Source organism: Clupea harengus, chromosome 1 (assembly GCF_900700415.2).
Source record: "Clupea harengus chromosome 1, Ch_v2.0.2, whole genome shotgun sequence".
NCBI lineage: Eukaryota > Metazoa > Chordata > Actinopteri > Clupeiformes > Clupeidae > Clupea > Clupea harengus.
In genome coordinates, this window is record NC_045152.1 from 5054008 (window position 1) to 5060007 (window position 6000).

Below are 6000 nucleotides of genomic sequence, written 5' to 3' on the forward strand. Positions count from 1 at the left end.
TATGGAAACTGCAAACTGACAACACACTTTACTATAGGCAATACAATATCTTAATGGGAATTATGGCGACAAGACAAAGTTCAACTGTAAAGTTAACGGCAATGCTCATTTTGCGTGTTGATAATGGTAAGTTATGGCAGAGGGAGACTGATAGAAGGGCAAATTCAAGAGAGTCACATATCAAATCTTCAAAACTCCAATAACACACAAAGTGGCCAAAACCAGATTAAACATGACCCTGCAGGACTCAAAAGAACGAAAAGGCCCACAAGGCTAGAATCATGGTCAAGACAGGACCATATTAAACATGACCCTCCAGGACTGAAAGGACGAAAAAGTCCACAAGGCTAGAATCATGGTCAGGACAGGAGGAGAGTGGTCTGTATTAGAGGCAGCAGCACAAGCACCCTTGAGAGGACAATGAGTGGACACAGATGAGTAGCTTTAGAAACCATAGACTGGTAGCCTTTACAGGGAAGGGAAAACAAAGGATGTGACCAAAGAGTTCTCTAAACCAAATACATTACATAGTATCATATCTAAAGAAACAACAAGACAAGAATCAGTTCTCAGCCACTGTTAGTGTTGGCCAGACATTGCACCAGAGGCAGCAGCACAGGCACAAGGCACACTCAGACACAAAGACATCGTCTGGCTCGTATGCCAGGGCCCGACTGAGGCTTGGGAGCTCACAACACCAGTCCTGGAAAGAGGCCAGCCCTGCTGAAAGAAAGAAGAGTCCTCCAACAGAGAGAGATCGAAGCAGGGGAAGGAGAGCTGCACCAGTCCAAAGCGGGAGGCCTGGGGTGCCAGGGCGCACTGACGAGACGGCAGGCTGAAAGCAGCCACTGTAGCTCCAATTCCTCCTTGGGTCCTTCTGTGGCTAGACTCCATTACCTATAGTCTTAGAATTCCACAGCCACCATCCCATTCACTGCTGTACTCACTAGAACCTACAAAACCAACGAGGTTCTCAAGACCTCCATCTCTGGCACCTACACTGGCCAGGAGGAAGGAGAGATCAGGGGAATTGTTGAATGCTGTACACCTCTTGATAGTCCATGAAAAACAGTGCCTGCAACTTTGTGACTCAGTCCTGTCATTTCTATTCATGAAAACAAAAAACGGTTCACGGGTTGTCACTGGATGTTGCTTAAATGACAAAGGGAATATTGCATGCCACTGTCAAGACTTCAATGCAAAATAAATTGGCTTTCACATCATTATGAAATCTTTCTGGAGTGTGTTTCACAAATGACGTACTACCATTTGTGAACATGAAATGTTAACTGTCAGCTGTATGTATTAAAACAGGCAATTCATAACTTAATTACATAAAAGATGGCTGTTAATTATGACATTGTGACACCACTAATTGGACTGACTAACAGAGTGAATAAAATTGAAAGGTTTCAAATTGTATCAAAACATGAATTTTAAGAAGAAACAGGACGGGAGACTTCACCAGGAAATGCAGATAAATGCTCTGCTGCTGAATGCTTATGAATGAAAGCCATGTAAGCATATAACAAGTCACATGAGGAATGCACTGAAGACAGGCTGTGTTCAGCTGTTCAGTCTCTAAATGTCTTACTTCAACCGGCTTTGATGGGGTGGGTTTCTGCTTATAGCATGACTCATAGCAGAGGAGACACACTGGAGTAATGCATTGTGAAAAGGTGGCCAAACAAAATTAGTCTGAGTGGCCATCGTAGACTACCATCACAAACTGTAAACATTTGTACATGGAATCTTCCGGTTAACTCCAGTTAGGAGTACCGAAATAATAATAAAAAATTAGAGTGGCCATTTCAAATCCTTTGAAAGTTTTTGTTTTGCAAGGAAGGAAATGAACCTAGTAGCTATGCCATAACTTGCATACGTATATGCCTTTTTGGTCAGGGCACAGATCATCCTGACAAACAGATTGCATTTACGAGGCTTTTCCTCAGATGAAGAGCCAGACACTAGTGGGTAAACAAAGCCAAATGAGTTGAGATGCAGTTTGGATGCAGGATAACTTTTACGGGTCGGTCCCAAATCCTTAGGGCTTTTATCGAAATCGCAAAAATGTTTCTGTTAGTACTGATGGTTTACATTTTAAGCCTGCACCTGGTTGGTGTACTATTTGACCCATCACTTAATATTGAGCTCCATACCAAGTCCCTCACCAAGACCGCTTTCTTACACCTCCTTAACATTGCGCGTTTTCTGCCCGTTTCTGACTAGTAATGGTGCATGGACTTTTGGTCCATGCCTTCTTTATGTCTCAAATTGATTACTGTAACTCCATCTTCGTTGGCCTCCCCGTAAAGTTTTCAAACGCTACAGTACATTCAGAACCCTCCAGCTAGAGTTATCAACTAAGCATTCAGCTCACGTCACCTCCATCCTCTCTCAGCTACACGGCTACCAGTTCTGTCCCGTATAAAGTTCAAAATCGCGCTTAACGCCTTTAAAGCTCTGCACACCCTTCCCCACCCTCTATCTCAGTGAACTCCTGACCCCTCACTCTCCCTCTCTCTCTCTCTCAGGCAATAACCTACCCACTGTCCCACAAACCAGACTTTCCAAATTGGGAGGCAGGTCTTTCAGTGTCGTGGCCCCCAAACCAGACTTTCCAAATTGGGAGGCAGGTCTTTCAGTGTCGTGGCCCCCAATTCTCTTCCTCAGTCTCTCCACAGCTGCTATTCTTTCATATCGGATTCAAAGACTTTTCTGTTTCATGAACATTTCTCCTCCTCCTCTACTGTTTAGTTTGCTTAGTTTCTCTCTATATAAATATAAAGGTGCTATACAAATGTAACATTCTTCTTCTTCTTGGTATTATTATTTTAGCATCTTTGCTAAAAAAAACAAAAAAAAAATGCCCTTCTTGGGCTGCTTCTCATCCTCTGGTTTGAAGAAAGTAGAATTACTTTGGCCCTCAATCTCGGTCTCATTAGCTGCAGGGGATAAAGCTGTTGCAACTGTAGTTTTTGTTTGCATTAGCCCATTTATTAATGATGTGATCATAGTCTCCTGAGACTCCATAGCGAGATAGCTATTTTCGTGCCAAATTCCTTCGGGAGATTGTCATAGATGGCTCTACAGACCTTATGAATCTTGATGTGGGCACTAGTCTCATTTTTTGGTATGTCTGAAGCTGTACCAAACTCATAGACAACTTTTTCTATCAACCTGCTGGACATGTCAAACACATCACCAGAAAGGAATGGTTGCTTCTTTAACTGTCACAGCAATCATATAACCAGTAAAGGAACCAGGCAGGTGTGTTCATCATTATCTCTGTCCATTGGATGTAGAGATGGGAAGGGGGTAATCGAGACATCATCCTGGCTCTTTCAAAGCTGTTCAAGAACAGCAGAACTTAAACTTTGACTGAAGGAGAGATGCTCAGTATCAAGAGAAGGCAGCTGGTCTTCATTATTCTCCAGTATCGGTGACAGAGAGATGGGCTTCGTTATATCACTGACAATAATACTACTGACAAGGTCCACTGTGTCATTAAGTATCTCTGATGGAGATCTAGAGGCTTTATGCATTGCATGTTGCTCGGAATACTAGGACAGGATGTTGTGCCTGAAGCTGGAAGCAAGATATTTTTCTAATATGTGCTTTGCAACGAACTGATATGGAACAGTGGCAGAAGCAGATGCTTCACACATTCTGTTGTGTAGGCTTCAATAGACAGAATCTAAATGTATATGTTAAATGCTAAATATAAATGTTAAATGCTAAATGTAAATGTTAAATGTTCAAGTGGGACTTAAAAACGGAATATTACAATACTAACTACTTACTAACCGAGAGTGAGGTCAGGCCGGAAAATATCAAACTGAGGCTTTAACATATATATATTGATACGCCAAAGCCGAAGTTTGATATTTCCCGGCATGACCGAATGGTCGAAGTTAGTAAGTTGTTTTTTATCTGGCATTTTTCGCTCCTTTCATTTTGTAAATGAAAAGAAATGGTAAATAGAAAACATGTTGTTTTGATGAGCTCTCAGTCTTCTCATGACACACTGTGTTTCACGTGTTGGGTGGCAACCAATTACTTGCTAACTTCAAGTTACAATGATCAATAGAAAACGGACAACACGGCTCAGCTAAAATGGCTTTAATTTAAAGTAACAACACAAGTGATTCAAACTTCTAGTCTTCATCATCACTTTCAATAACAAATCTTCGCTTCTTCTGAATTTCCTCATGGCTGTAGATGTTTTCATTTTCATCTGGATAGTAAAATTCAAACTGATCGCTTTCGCTCATTTTTCAATTTTCGTCAGAGGGCAATACGGATCCGTATTGACCAGTGAGGAGGGCAATACGCAGGTGGTATGATATGCATTAGCCAATCAGAACGCTCGTACTGTCATTGCCAACATAGCCAATTACCTTATGTATTGTAATATTCCGTTTTCAAGACTGATTTGAACATTTAACATTAAACATTTAGCATCTACATTTAGATTTAGATTGATCATTATTGTTATTATTTGACAATTTTGCATTACTGCAAAACATTACTCTTAGACAGGTTATTGCATGAATTTACATGAATTTCTCTCTAAATGTTTGAAAAAGGGACAGCTGAATATTTTAGTGCTTTTTCTTTTCACTGACAATGCTAAATGATTACTGAATGTGCAACATTTTAAAAACGGCACCCCATAAGTAGGAAAGGCAAAGTAGCCTATTCATCTATTAAAATGTAATAATAAAGACAGTTTGAAAATCTCATTACGCTGTCAAACATTCCATTGAGGAAGACAACTTCTGCCAAATTGTCCCGCATAATGTAATTAAATATTGGCCCATTTTTTTTATATCATTAGGCAATCCCTTTTCACTGCCAGACAGGAAAGTGTGGCGTGGAAAACTTTCGAACAGGTAACGTTAAACTCTGAAAGTTAGCCACTTGGAATCGTCTTGACCCCACTCCTTCACGCCTTTCCACAAATTACAGGAGAAGAGGGAGAGGACATTTTAAAACGCCGTAGGCTAGACTGTAGGCTATGTCTGTAGGTCTAAACTGACGTTAATATTTCTGTTAAATTCCTGCTGGACGAATAACTAAAGCAGTCTATTCGCTACACGAAAAACTATTTGCAGCCAGTATCTGCCCGTGTATGTTTCTTTATCGGATAAGAAAATCCTCCAGTTCCAAATCGGCAGCTCCTCGACAGTTCTCGATATATCTTGGCTGTGGCCACGGCCGTTTGGACCATGGAAGCGTAGGAAGAACTAAGTTATTCATTCGCCAAGTAGCCTAGGCTTAGTGACGGGATTCATTCGTGTGTCTACTGATAGCTCATATCGATTGTGTTAAACAAAAAACTTGATCAAGACCCCTAATCCGTTTTATATTAAAAACCCAATCCTTAAATGTCTACTGTTCTTGTTTCGGCTAGTGCTGTCTGGCGCGGTGGCCAAGTGGTAAGGCGTCGGTCTCGTAAACCGAAGATCGCGGGTTCGAACCCCGTCCGTGCCTTTGTGAGTTAATCCAATCACTTTTGAACTTTGAACATCTTTGAAGAATATCATCAAACTGGTGACACGAGTACAGCCATCCTAGAGACGTTTGCAGTGAAGTAATCTACGATCAAAATAATTCAAAGGGTTATGTTGTGCTGTCTATCTGACTGCTATGTCGATATGAAATAGTGCGGCAAAGGTGTATCCTAAACCTGTGCAAGTAAGAGAGCTAAGGGAAGAAGTGGCCTAGGATACACGTCAAGGAGGAAAATATATATTTCCAAGGCAACTTGACAATGACACCATATGGCAAACATCCACTCTACAGGCATAATTGATCAGTTGATAATATTTGACAGCTTTCCACGGTTTAGCAAGGCACGTGACAAATCTTTTTTGAGAAGCAGTGTATCATGATAGGGATTAGCCTATTCAAACCAGCTAGATGACCGCAGCCACAGGAAGAAAGCAAAAAAAACTTACATCGCATACATATTTCTTGTCATCCAATCAGAGAGTG

At 41.1% G+C, this 6000-nt stretch overlaps 1 non-coding gene across 1 annotated transcript; it reads left to right on the top strand.

Moving 5' to 3' along the window:
- The first annotated feature begins 5424 nt into the window (after positions 1-5424).
- Positions 5425-5496, top strand: trnat-cgu. The gene has a single exon. It is a non-coding gene; the product is annotated as a tRNA-Thr (tRNA).
- The last annotated feature ends 504 nt before the right edge of the window (positions 5497-6000 follow it).